This window comes from Peromyscus eremicus, chromosome 10 (assembly GCF_949786415.1).
Source record: "Peromyscus eremicus chromosome 10, PerEre_H2_v1, whole genome shotgun sequence".
Classification (NCBI taxonomy): domain Eukaryota; kingdom Metazoa; phylum Chordata; class Mammalia; order Rodentia; family Cricetidae; genus Peromyscus; species Peromyscus eremicus.
The window spans coordinates 85566980-85581516 of NC_081426.1; the positions used below are offsets into that span (position 1 = coordinate 85566980).

Here is a 14537-nt window from a genome sequence, read left to right on the forward strand (position 1 = left end):
AGAGACAATGTTATTATCTACATAGATCACTCAAGAGCCACTGAGTCACACCAAAAAAGACAAGAACAAAATAAAACAACAAAAAGTGCCTAATACATAAGTAAGTTACTCTTTTGTACTATGCCTTGTTTATAGCTAATAAACATTCATAGCATATGAATCTATGGTTCATAGATTGGACATGCCTGGGAAGAGTGTGGTGTGTACAAAGCAGAGCTTATTACTCCATAGATATAAAAAAGTGGAAGAAGAAAGAGCGTGTGCCTTACGTCTTCAGTTTCTATGACATAATCTGATGCCGCAGAAGGAATTGAGGAAGGGGGTACCATTGCACAAGGAAGGCTCTCCAAGAATTGCTGCAGGAAAGAAAACATGGTCCTTGGTGGATGGGAATGTGACTACAGTGGTTTTGTGTTTGATTCTTCGTAAGTGTTCACTCCCACCCAGGAGGAAAAGAAGGAAAAAGTACTTGGGCGAAAGAGAAGAGTGAAAGTTGAAAGCAAAAGTAGACTTAAATACATCTGTCTACATTGTAAGCATAAATATATGATAAATAAAGCAAGTGTACCAACTGGAAAGGGACAAAAGTCCCCAAAGTGCATGGAAGCCCTGTCTTCCAAAGGCCCAGGAACAAGTGTTGCCGTGTATTATTCTGTTTCACCCAACAGTAATAAAGGACTGTTCCATTAGCATGTGTGAGATTCTGTTTAACCCCCACAGTAATAATGGACTATTCCATCAGCACATGTGAGATTCTGTTTAACCCCATCAATAATAATGGACTATTTCATCAGCACATGTGAGATTCTGTTTAACCCTAACAGTAATAATGGACTATTCCATCAGCACATGTGAGATTCTGTTTAACCCCCACAGTAATAATGGACTATTCCATCAGCACACGTGAGATTCTGTTTAACCCCCACAGTAATAATGGACTATTCCATTAGCACACTCAAGAAACTCAAGGCGCAGGGTAGTTCCATCAGTGGTTTGTTCACTCAGGAAAATGCTGAGTCAGGGTTTGGACCCATCATCTCCTTTTATCATTAAGAAATAATATGCCTTGTCTTTGTAGTTTGAAAATAGGAGAATGAAATAAAACCACTAAAATGTTTGGGATTTTTTTTTTTGTAGCAATTATTACCAAGAGGGCTTCTTTTTAACCTAGTCTGGAGTTTGGCAAATGACCCTTTAATTTTTGATCATTTGTCACTTGGCTTAACTAGTTGTTTGAGGATGTTAGTAGAAGATGAACATTCCATTCCATTGAGATTTGGAATATTTTGCGCATTAAATAGCTCATGTTTTACTTCTTTTCTTTTGTCATAGATACTTGAAAATTATTGACTTTAGAAAGTGGGAAATAAGCACTACATATTCACCATTAACATTTGTAAGTGTGGCTGCATGTGCACATTGGTACACACCACAGACACTGGCTCTTTGTCCTTCACTTACTTTTATAAGGTAAGGTCATTGATTTTTTTTGTTGTCTTGTTTTGTTTTAAGGAGTCTTTTTCTTTTTCATTTTTATTCTTCTCTCACACATTATATCCAAACCTCAGTTTCCTCTCCCTCCACTCCTTCCAGCCCCCCTTTCACCTCCCCTCCCCCCTAGATCCACTCCCTCTCTGTTTCCCTTCAGAAAAGAACAGGCCTCCCAGGGTATCAACCAAAATTCAGCATAAGTTACAAAAAGACTAGGCACATTCCTTCATTTCAGGGCTGGATGAGGTAACCCAATAGGAGGAAAAGGGTCCCAAGAGCAGGCAAAAGAATTAGAGATACCTCCCACTGCTACTGTTAGGTGTCCTACAAAAACCCCAAGCTAAACAACTACAGCAGGTATGCTGAAGACCTAGTGCAGACCCATGAAGGCTCCATGGTTGCCACTTCAGTCTCTGTGAGCCCCTATGAGCCCTGCTTAGCTGATTCTGTGGGCCATGTTCTTGTGGGGTCCCTCTAGCTCCTACAATCTTTCCTCCCCTTCTTCCTTGGGGTTTCCTGAGCTCTGCCTAATGTTTGGTGTGGGTCTCTGCATTTGCTCCCATCAGTTGCTGGATGAAGCCTCTCTGATGACAATTGGGCTAGGCTCCAATCTATGACTATATCAGAATATCATTAGTAATCATTTCATTGATTTTTTTTGTGGTGATATATTGTGTACCCTTAATGAAATTTGCCTGAAGATTAGAGAACAGAACAAGCCACTAGATTAAACACAGATGCCAGGCAGTGGTGGCACACACCTTTAATCTTAGTCATTAATCCCAGCACTAGGAAGATAGTGATGGCTGGGTGGAGAAAGGTATAAGGCGTGAGGAGACAGGAACTGAGGCTTTTCAGGCTGAGGAGTCCTAGAGGTAAGACGTGGCAATGGCTTGTTACTTTGTCTCTCTGATTTTTCAGCATTTATCCCAGTATCAGGCTCTGGGTTGTGGTGATATTTTATTTGTGCTGAAATGTGATATTTTATTTGTATGTTAATAAAAAAGTTTGCCTGGAGATCAGATGTCACATAGTGAACCATAAGCAGAAGTCAGGCAGTGGTAGCACATGCCCTTAATATGATCATAGGGCAGGCAGAATCTCTATGTAGTCAAGGACACAGCTAAGCATGGTGACACACACCTTTAATCCCAATACCAACCATAGAGACCTGGAGGTCTGTATAGACATGTAGTGATGAGGAAGTGATGTGGTTGAGCTTAGAGCCAATAAAAAGACAGAACAGGGAGGCAATAAAAGCTCAGGTTAGACAGGAAGATGCTCTCTTAGGAAGCTATGATGTGATGGTAAGTTAAGGCTAGTCAGTGGCTCTTCGCTATTTCTCTGATCTCTTTGGCTATTTCCCTGTATTTGGCTCTGTGTTTCTTATTTAATAAGACTGTTTAGAAATTCATCTACACTGGGATTTTTTTTATTATAAGACCATCTTAGGATTTGTGTTATAGTTGTTTTTGGTTCTCTCACAGTAAGACTAAGTCACAATAAAACTAGGCATAAATCATCATAGCAAGACTGGATGAGGCAATCCAATATAACCCACTTTGTTGGTTCTATCTGGGCTGTCCAGACTCTGGTTCCTGGCCAGTGCCTGGCATGGGCCACAAGTTGGACCAATCACTGGTTGGCCATTCCCATGAGTTCTATGCCACCATTACCCCAGCACATCTTGCAGGCAGGACAAATTGTAGGTTGAAGATTTTGTGATTGGGTTGATGTCTCAATCTCACCACCAGAAGCCTTGCTTATTTATTTGATAGCTTATTTAGTGGCAGTGTTGCTGTGATGTGGTGTTGTGATGGATCCTAGGTCAGTCCAATGGCAGAAGTAAACCACAGAAATTATGAACTTCAGTAGTTGAGGCCTTCATAGCAGCAAGTTTGTTTACTAAAGTTTCGTTTAAAGTACTGAGAATAAATGATGATTGAGTTCCCAGCCCTGAACAAGGCATCTATACCACTCCAGCTAAAGCTCCGGGAATATCATGGAAGAGGCTGTGGAACTAATATAAGAGCTGGAAGATGGGAAGAAGGACTGTGAAATACCAACACAACTTTGTATTGTATTGATTGTAGGTGTGGAAATACACAATCCTGTGCATGGCATAGCCTTAACAATCAACCACAGAAGCTGCTGTTACCTGTACTGGGCATACACTTGGCAGTCTGTCAACAGATAGCCATGGATGGGGAACTGAGGAATATGGAAGTCCATCTCAAAGAAAAGCTGATGTTTTGAATTTTATTTTATTTTTTTAAACTCTTACATTCCTCTTTGATTTGGAAGCCTTATTTGCATTGTACTTCATACTTGATAGTAGCTGGTGTGTGTTACGATTTGGTGCCTGTCTACAGTATTTGTGCATAAGGAGCTAACGACCAAACAGTTGACAGAGTCATCATGAAAATGTTGACGATGGATAAATTGTCATTACATGGGTTTTGTGTCCTTCTATCAGGTGACATTCTGAACCCCTCTAGTGCATGATGCTGTCTGTCATCTAGAAGACAGATCAAAGACAGGCATTCCCAGTTAATCCCAGCGATGCCCTGTGCCTCCTAAGTGCAAGCTGACTTGCTGTGTGTGACTGGAACTGACACTTTGTTAGCAAGTTGCTTTGAGCACCCACCTATGCCCGAGAGAGCAAACAGAGAAACAGAATTCTTGTGAAAGTTCAACGGAATCTGTCTACTCCTGGAATAATAATACTTTCATGTCATCTCATTCTTTTTTTTAAAATTTTCACTTTAAAAGCAATTTAGCGCTCTGATAGGAAGACGAGACTTGAAGTGATAAGGAGAAAACAAACAACAACCACCAGACAGCTGCTATTGGTGGAAAGACTCGTAAGAATTTGCGCAAACACTGTAGGAGGAAACACAAGTTTTTCTGATGCTCAGTGGGTAAAGTGCTAAGTCTGCTGACCTGAGTTTCATCCCTGGGACCCAAAGGGTAGGAGAGGAGCAATTCCTGCAACTGTTCTCTGATCTCCAAACATGCACCCAAGTGTGCACACCTACTCTCCCACAGCACCACACACATGTGCACACACCCAGAGAAGCGAAATAAATGTGCTAAAGATGTTGTGGGAGGAGACTGAGGACATAAACTCCACCCCAGTTTAATCAAATTGTATAATCAGGGATTTATTTTTTCTGGGAGAGGGTAGGAAACCGAGTTTTTATGCATCCGAAGAGTTTTGCTTTATTTTTGAAACTTCATTCTGTTCCATTTTTTCCCCAAACTTTATCCTGTTCTATTTTGAATTTTATGTCAATGGGGAACCCAAACAATTCAGATTTATATCACCATGCTGCTGAGAACAAGGCTGATGCATCACGTGCTGATGAGAAGCCAGTGCGTTTTGTCTCTTCTTGGAGACAGCCACACACAGGAGGTGTGCATCAGCTAGACAACAGCTGCTCTTCAGCGTCTCACACAGTGTCTTTTCTCTCAGTGTTTCCCATTTAATGAGGGTTTCTTTTTCTTACAGGATTCTCTTCTTTACACGTCCTGAGATGGGGAGCACCCTGGCTGGACATCTTTGGTAAGTCAGAGTTCACTATGCTGGGTCTAGGAAAGGCTTCTCCAGTGGCCTCACCGTTGAAGAGTTGGCATCTGAGTTCTGCACGGTTTTCTCACCCACATCTTTCGCTCCAACAATTTAAATTTAACCAGACTTTGTTGAGCATCTGTATCTTTTGTTATTGTTGTTTTACAATTTACAAGGCAATGCACATAGCCCTGGTCAAAAGCGTTTCTGTATAGTTTATAAGTAACTTTTCTATATTTTGCTACATAATTTTGGTAGCATAAGTCAGTAGAGATGTAAGATATGACTTGTGCATAGAAGAACAGATTACAATCAAACGCATCAGTGGCTTCTTCCTGTGTAGAGATTTAAAAAAGGATAAAGTATGTTTCAAATTTAACACCTGCTTAAAAAGATACATGGTTTCACTTTCGGACATTTTGAAAATTTTATCTTTTGTGATTCTTTTTAATTTTAAAATCCCCAGACACTTTGTGTTAATAGTGGAGATAACCTTTTAAATCACTGAATACATTTTAAGCTTTTTCATTTTCAATTTCATTTTATCCTTATTAATTTGATAATTTGCTGAGTTCCTTTTCTGTCCATTGATTTGGTTACAATTGCTACATGGCAAAAGAGAAAAATGGAATAACATTATGTTAGATTTTGAAGGAAATCTAAGGATAATCTAATCTAACCCTTTATTTTAAAAATGAAACTGAGGCCAAGGTTAAGTGACTCATCTTGGTTCACACTGCTACTTAGGGACAGATATTCTGACACTAAATCAATCACACTTTCCAACAAATCATACTGTGCACATCCAGCATGAGCCTTTCAAGCCTCGTGCTGAGACGATCCGTAGTTTTCAGCGAGAACTACCCAGTCCGACTCCAAGTATCGCGTGAATGCTCTGCTCACAGTCGTGGTGTTTCATTTTCTCCTTTTTCGTGTGTGTGTGTGTGTGTGTGTGTGTGTGTGTGTGTGTGTGTGTGTGTGTGTTGTACAGAGGAGGAGGACAGTGGATGATTTTCTATATTGTCCTTATTGCCAGGTCTGTAGACTGATTGGCAGTGAGCTGCTGGGATCCCCTTGTCTTCGCCCCGATACCCGGTGTTAGGCACTGGAGTCACACTCAGCGTTTTATGTGGATGCTGGGAACTCAGACTCTAGTCCCCATGCCTGCCCAGCTTGCATTCTTACACTGCGCCATCTCCCCCATCCCTTGTTACCTAGCTGTTAGCTATTCATCTATGGTAGCCAGCCTGCTCAGTGCCTTTCGTTTTTGCTTGCCAGTATGTATTTCACACACTGATTTTTTAAATTAATCTTGATTCCATACCGTAAGAATAACAGTCCTGAGTATTTGAATAATAAAATCAACTCATTCCTGTGATAAAGAAAGTAGACATATGAAACAGAGGTTGGAGTTTTAGCATTTCAGTGTGGTCCTCAAGGACTTGGGTTGCTAGAAGGACGTATGAAAGTTTTTCATTTAAGACCACAAATATTAAAATATTTCTGATGCATGGTTAAGGTAATGTGGTATTTTGTTTTGTCTGGCAGGAACACCACATGGTGTTCTCAGGTCTCATTAGAACCCACTGTAAAGAGAAATGTTGCCTCAAACTCATTACAGTGGTAGGGTAGGAGCATGCTGGGCTCAGACCTCACAGGCAGGAAATACTCTCAATTTTGACTTCTTCAAAAATCAGTTTATATGTATTTGCAGGGATGTCTAGCAGGACTGATAGCTGCTCAGCACAGATCCTTGGCCCTTTCCAGACCTTCAAACTGATATTATGTCTTCAGTGTCATTGTCTGTGACTAGCCATATATCATGTTGTGTATTACTCTGTTAATTGTGGCTTCGTTTTGTTGTTGTTAAAAGTATGTATTTTATATACGTCGCCAAAGTATCTCAATTCTTCTTTGACATTTTTTTTCCATTTATAAAAAGTGTATGGATCTAAATGTAGCACAGATTGCTTTGAACTCTGGGCATGCAATATGTTTGAGTTTAGTTCTTGTGTTTGATAACGGACGACCCTAGTTAGCGATAACTGTTAACTTGACACAGATTAGAGTCACCTAAGGAGGGAGTCTTACTTGAAGGATTGCTCAGATCAGGCTGGTCTATGGTCATGTCTGTGGAGCACAGTCTTGATTGTTAACTGAAGGAGGGACGTCCAGGTCACTGCAGGCAGCACCATTGCCTGGGCAGGTGCTCCTGGGCTGTATAGGAAAGCTAGCTAAGCATGAGTCTAGGTGAGCAAGCCCACAAGCAGTTCCCTTCATGGTTTCTGCTTCAAGTGCCTGCTTGAGTTTCTGCCCTGGTTCCCCTTGGTGGTGGTCTGTGACCTGAAAGTGTAAGTGAGAAGCCCTCTCCTTCCTTAACTGCCTTTGGTCGGTGTTTTGTTACAGCAACTGGATGTAATCAGGACACAGGCTTATCTAAGAACTGATCTGACCTGTTTCCTGTGTCTGGATTCCCTTTTTTTCCTTTGAGAAATGTTCTTAGAGAAGTGGGTTGAATTGCTACTCAGTGTTGCAGAGTATCTTTGCCTATTTTAAAGTCTCTCCTTTTGTTAATGATGATATTCAGTTGGAATCACAATTATTTATTTGTCAGTTTTGGGTTTTGTAAATCTGAAGTTTGAGTTTGGTGTTCTGTTTACAGAATGGGATATTCGGATGCCCCTGTCTCTTAAGTGTCTATGCTGATTATTTTATTTAGATTTATTTATTTATTAGTGTGTGTATGTGTGCATAATGGATGTGTGTGAATGTGGGCACACATGCATGCCACTGTGTGCATGTAGACAGGTTTTGTGAATTGGTTCTGTTCCTTCTGCTGTGGCTTCCAGGAACTGAACTCAGGTTGCGTGGCTTTTGTGGAAAATGCTTCACTTGCTAAACCATCTCTTTGGCCTTGTGATTGTTAGTTTTGATTATCAACTTGATAGGAATTAAAATTCCCACGAAAACTGGGTTCCCTCCCAGACTCTGGGGATTAGGTACAAACCACACCCAAACACTCGGTGTCACAGAGAGATCCTTTATTAAGTGGGGAAGAAAAGTTAAAGTGGCTGCTTTCTGACTCTGAAAGAAAAACAGCAACCAATGACTTTGCAGGTGTAATTCTTAGGAAGAGAAAAAGGGGAAGTCTGTGTTAGAATGGGCTAAGATGCAGTGGTAAAAGGAGATAGAAGGTGGTGGGACAAGGGATGTTTGTCCTGGAGGGACAAAGGACTGCCTTTGGATAGAGAGCAGACAGATGTGGCCCACAGTCAAATGACAGTCTATAAAAGTAAAATGGGAAACCCTGTGTTAGGATGGGGTGTTTAATTGTAATTGGGCATGTTAATTAGGTGAGCTCAGAGGACCTGCTGATTGCTGGACTTCAATACTTTGGAATCAATACTTGCTGGAATCAATACTTCTGATTGCTGGACCTTGGTAGTCAGCCTAGGAGGGATAAATGGACAAATAAGGGAGTAGACCTTGGTGGCTAGCTTTAAGAATGTAACCTAACAGTTTTTAGCAAGGCAGAGGGAATGGGGGAGAAGGGCAAGGCCTGCAAGAACCATGCCAGCCATGCTAGAGCTGGCCAGAGTCCCTTCAAATACAAATCTGGGTATGTTTCTAAAGGGTCATCTACAGTGATTGAGGTGAGAAGGCCTATCTAAATGTGGGCAGTTCCACTCTCTGGACTGGGGCACTGGACTGAATAAAAAGGAGAAATGGAGCTGAGAGCAAACAGTCTTCCTTGCTGCTCCTAACTGCAGATGCAGTGTGAGCAGTGCCTCCTGCTCCCCCTGGACTGTATCTGTAAACCATGAGGCAAAATAAACACTTGATTTCTTAAACTGCAGCTCTCAGACACATTCCACAGCAAGGAGAAAAGTGACTACTACAGTGTCCATTTGGAAAAGGTAAAAAATGACACTAAGTTTAGTCAGGTATTATTTTGGTTCAGAGCCACAAACACCATTCCAGAATTGAGCATTCCTTGTCTTCACAGTAAAATATTTTTTGTTAATTACTTTTATATTCAGATTCAATATAGCCTCCAATCTCTCTTTCCCAAATGTCAAGAGGTTGGACTGATATCACATGGCCCAAAGATCCAGTTTTCTAAGGATATGGTCAGCATTCCCACCCACCTCCTGAAGTTGTGTGGGGGTCCATTGCACCTTATTCATTGGTATAAACTCGGGTGGAATGTGAGGGACTCATAACAGCAGAGACTTATATTTCTCAGGGCATTCTGAAGATTTAGACTCCATCCCAGAAGTGAGAAAAAAACAAAACAAAAACAAAACCCAAGTCACATCTTTATTGTACAAGTGGTATATTGCATATATTGCAGACCCTCTCTCTGAAAAGCTGTTTTTTTTTTGTTTTTTTTTGTTTTTAAATAAAGAGATTCCCACTATGCCATACACCAGAAACTAGTGCTAAATTTGAGTATTATGTTTGAAGTCACTTATCTCGGCCTTTGTAGCCCTGTATGTCCATCAGTGTTGTTTGATAAAAAAAGAGAGCCCCAAGGTTCAGTGTGGCTAGCGCTACCATTGCTACAGCTTCTGGATTCACGGGAACTTTCCTTCTTTATCTCCTCCAAGTAAATCTCGCTCAGAGTCTCCTCTGTCAGGTCTCAGAATGGCTGTGCCAGCTGTGCCAGCTGTGTGTGGCTTCCAGCCACTGCATCCATGTACTCTCAGACTGTGGTTGTCTTTGCTGATGAGGTGTATTTCTTGGAGAAAGTAGTTATTGGATCTTGTTTTTTAGTCCAGTCATCTAGCCTGCATCTTTTTATTAGTGAGTTGAGGCCATTTACACTGAAGGTTATTATTGAGACCTATTTACTAATTCTTATACCGCTGTTGTTGTTTTCCGGTTGGTTGGATGATTGTCCCCCTCCCCCTTTTGATATTAGGGGTTTGAGGGTTTACTGTATTGGGCAAGATAGATTCCTTCCTAGCCTTCCTTTGTCCACCTGTTCCTCTCATTTCACCCACTCTTTTTTTGTTTTGTTTTGTTTTGTTTTGTTTTGTTTTGTTTTTCGAGACAGGGTTTCTCTGTGTAGCTTTGCGCCTTTTCCTGGAACTCACTCTGTAGCCCAGGCTGGCCTCGAACTCACAGAGATCCACCTGGCTCTGCCTCCCGAGTGCTGGGATTAAAGGCGTGTGCCACCACCGCCCGGCTTCACCCACTCTTTAGAACTCACTCCCCAGAACTACTCAGAGAGAAGAGAACAAACAGTGTGATATCAAATCATACAATATATAGACAGATACTAAAATTGGTATACTAATATATCACTGATAACCATAAAGTAGAAAACGGCAAAACCAATGTAGTGTGCCATGAAATGAAAATTTATCTAGGGTACACATGAACATACTAAATGAGTGAGGAGGTGGGGGAAGGGAGGCTATAGGAAAAATAAGATTCAATAGGAGAAAATGTGGAGCTGGAGCAATGGCTCCGTGCTGTGGGATGGTCTGTGTGGCAAATGTGTTGCTCTGATTGGTTGGTAAATAAAACACTGATTGGCCAGTGGTTAGGCAGGAAGTATAGGCAGGACAAGGAGGAGAATAAAGCTGGGAAGTGGAAGGCTGAGTCAGAGACACTGCCAGCCGCCATGATGAGAAACAGCATATGAAGATGCCGGTAAGCCACGAGCCACGTGGCAAGGTATAGATTTATAGAAATGGATTAATTTAAGCTGTAATAACAGTTAGCAAGAAACCTGCCACGGCCATACAGTTTGTAAGCAATATAAGTCTCTGTGTTTACTTGTTCGGGTCTGAGCGGCTGTGGGACTGGCAGGTGAGAGAGATTTGTCCTGACTGTGGGCCAGGCAGGAAAACTCTAGCTACAGCTCCGTGGTTACTAGTACTTCCTGCTTTTGCAGAGAGCCCAAGTTTAGTTTCCAGCACCCAGTCAGGCTGCTCACTCTTGCCTATTACTCCAGCTCCAGGGAATCCAGTTCCCTCATCAGGCACTCATACACATGTCACACACACACTCACACACACACACACACACACACACACACATACACACACATACATACACACACTCATATGCATGCATAATGCACATGCACGCACACATTTAAAGAATTAAAGAAAAAGTAGAGGATGATTTTTTTGGGGGGGAAGAATAAATGATTAGAATTTTTGAATTAAAAAAATTATGAGAACTCTCAAAGTGATTTCTTCATTATAAGAAAGTCCAAAAACAAAATCAGAAAAATGTTACAAGGATAATAAAATATAAAAATATTAAGAACTTAAAAAAATAGCCCAAGTTATTGTAGAAAAAGAAAAAAGAGAGGGGGCAACAGAAGAAAAAAAGGATGATTACCCTGAGATGGAAAAAGTAAATAAATTAGATGACTTTATTGGGGGAATAAAGAATAAAAATGGTTTTAGTGTGATAAAGTAAAAGTCATGCTGAGTGAATAGTGAGAAGAAACCAAGGGGAAGTGCCTAGAGAAAAATCCAGGGAAAGATGCTGTCGGGTTGACTTCTTTACTGGTGCTTCAGAAGTAGAGCCTGACAGAGACAGGCATCCTCCAGAGCTGCCATCCTTCACTGGCTCCCTTCCTCTGGGGTCACCGGTTGGCCCCCCCTGCCTTGGCAGTCTGGGACTGGGCAGGTTCTCCCATCCTCTTGAGACTCCCGGCACCATACCTTTGGGTGGCTTATGTTCTAGCTGGGCAGCTCGTTCGCTGTGGGAGGCCGGCAGGGCACTGAGCTGTGGATAGGCAGAGCGCTGTCTTGGTTCCTTTCAGACCCCTAAGTGCGGCTCGGCTCACCGTGCTGGAGAGACAGTGAATGCCCAGCACTCTACTGGGCCTTCAGAGTTCTTTGCGCAGCTCCGAGAGGTGGATGGAGCTCCGTACCTCAGGCTCAGGGCTATGAGAGTCCAGATATTCTCAGTTGAAGAGGTCTGCTTCCAGCTACCTTTCACTGAGACAAGCCTCCTGCCTTCTGAACTTTTGAGCTTGTTAGTCTGCCGTCCTGTCCCCCCTCCCCACTCCAACCCCCTACAGTAGCGTTCTAAGGTCTATTTCTCACCCTGAGTCTATGGATGTTTAAATTCAGGCTCCTTGACTTCTTGTCTGCTTTCAGGCTCATTTTTGAAATCAGTAACATCTCTCTCAAGATGGTGCCTGGGAAGCCCCCTCATTCATATACAGAGACCGATGGGACTCCTCTATCCAGGTGAGACACCATCTCCCAAACCTGCGACTGGATATGAGAAATGTGTTCTCTTGTTGCCCCGAGAGATAGGCCTGCCGGTCTTCTTTCACTTCCGCTGGCTTAACTCTTGGGATAGAGTCTGCTTTCCCTAACTCCACTGCAGGGAAGCCTCCAGTGCACCTAGCTCCCCGAAGCCTTTTTACATGGAACACAGACGATAGGCACTCACCAGCCCCACGGGGGGTTTTAGATGAGGAGAATGAGAGGGGGAGATGCATATGTACTGCTTGTTGATAATAAGCAGTATTAATCTACTCTTTAGGAGGATGCTTTACCTTGACCAAAATTGCCGCTGAATCCATGTGGGGCGGGTATCACAGGGAAAGACATAGCTATTAAAGTGTTGAGAGCTGACCGATTCTCAATACTCACTCCCCGATGTGGATAAGAAATTAATATTTAGGTGGGAAAATTAGACTAAATATAGCAGTTGGGGGGGGAGTACAGAACTGCATTTATTTTGTGTTTGGTGGTTTTATCACCCAACACTGTGAGCGTATTTTATTTTTTATACCAAAATGAATGCTGCTTTTGTAGGAGGATAGAATCTCATGTGGTGTGGAAATTATTCCTCTACAAACTGTATTTTATCTCGGGAAGTGATTGGTGTCAAAAGTATTGCTTGTATCAAGATCTATGTGCCGAGCGGAAGTTGCCGGGTAATCTACCGCGAGGGCCCGATGCTTTATGCTGATGGTGTGCTGACAGGATTTACACCAGCTTTTTTTTTTTTTTTTTTTTTTTTTTTTTTTTTTTACCTTGAACTGTAAGGTGTGTTAGTTTCTGGATTTATATTTGCAAGACTTTTAACCATTTAGGTGTTATTTTTTTTAAACAAATATGCACATGTTTATGATCGTCTAGTTCTGAGTTGAAAATAAACACGTAATGGTGTTGCTTATAGGAATATGAGCTGGTGTAGAGGTTTGACAGACAGCACTTTAAATGGGAGTCACAACTACTCAGTGATGATTGTTAGTCGTTTTTCAATGGCGTCCAGTAAGAAGGTCCTCTCTTAGTACTTTTATTTTTGTGTGGGGAGAGAATGTATGCCTCGGGTTGCTAGTGTATGTCACCTGACTTGAGGGAGTTCGTTGTCTCCTCCCACCACATCGGTGGAACTCAGGTTGTCGGTTTGGTGGCAAGTACAGCTACCCGCTGAGCCACCTGAAAGGAGGAGGCGTTGTGAGCGAGCACCCAAACCCTGGGGTCGGTGATCAGGTTTGAATCCCAGCCTGCTGGTGGACATCTGGCCTTGGCCCAGCTGCTGAACACTTCATAACTCAGTTCTTTAAAATTTAAAATGGGGCCGGGCGGTGGTGGCGCACGCCTTTAATCCCAGCACTTGGGAGGCAGAGCCAGGCGGATCTCTGTGAGTTCGAGGCCAGCCTGGGCTACCAAATGAGTTCCAGGAAAGGCGCAAAGCTACACAGAGAAACCCTGTCTCGAAAAAACCAAAAAAAAAAAAAAAATTTAAAATGGGGAGAAGAATATGCTTGTTCTCAGGATTAAATGGAATAAGAGAAAACACAGAAAGTGTTAAATGACTATTTTAGTAATGGTGCTTATCATAGTTCTAGTTCTTTTTATAAAGATTAAATTTTATTTATGTATGTGTAAATCTGTGTATGTGAATGTGTGTGTATGTGAACGTGTATGTGTGAATGTGTGTGTGTAAATGATGTGTGCATGTGCTGCGTGAATGTGTATGTGTGACTGTATTTGTGTGAATGTGTGTGTGTGTGTGTGTGTGTGTGTGTGTGTGTGTGCCTGCAGAAGTCAGAAGAAGATGTCAGCTGTAGTTATAGGCACATGTAAGCCACCTGATGTGGATTCTGGGAACAGAACTCAGGTCCTCTGCAGGCCATCTCTTTAGCCCCTAATAACTGGAGGTTTTATAACAGCCTTAGCTGTTTTCCCCCCTTGAAATACATATGTGGAATGAGGTCTCAGAGAAGTTCAGTGTTGTATCATGAACACAGGCTGGGGATTGAAAGGTGTGGTTGGCTGGCCACAGTGGCTCACCATGTATTCAGCAAGCTGAAAAAGATGAGGCAGAGGGGTCTTGGGTTGGAGGCCAGCTTAAAATACATATAAGACCATGCCTCAAAACAACATTAAGAAGAAAAAAACTAGACAAAAAAGGCGTGGCTGACTTCCACACTGTAATTCATTCCATTAAGTTATTGTTGCCTCAAAACTGGAGCAAATCT

The 14537-nt window shown here is 42.1% G+C and overlaps 1 long non-coding RNA gene across 3 annotated transcripts in view; it reads left to right on the forward strand.

Moving 5' to 3' along the window:
* LOC131920366 (uncharacterized) overlaps positions 1–14537 on the forward strand; it is a 125453-nt gene that overhangs the window by 18541 nt on the left and 92375 nt on the right. For 2 of the 3 annotated variants that reach the window (XR_009381636.1, XR_009381637.1), the window contains one exon: positions 5003–5056. This is a non-coding gene — a long non-coding RNA (uncharacterized LOC131920366). Of the gene's footprint in view, positions 1–1338; positions 1471–5002; positions 5057–14537 lie in introns of those variants that run through there. The other variant, XR_009381638.1, reaches the window with a different exon arrangement.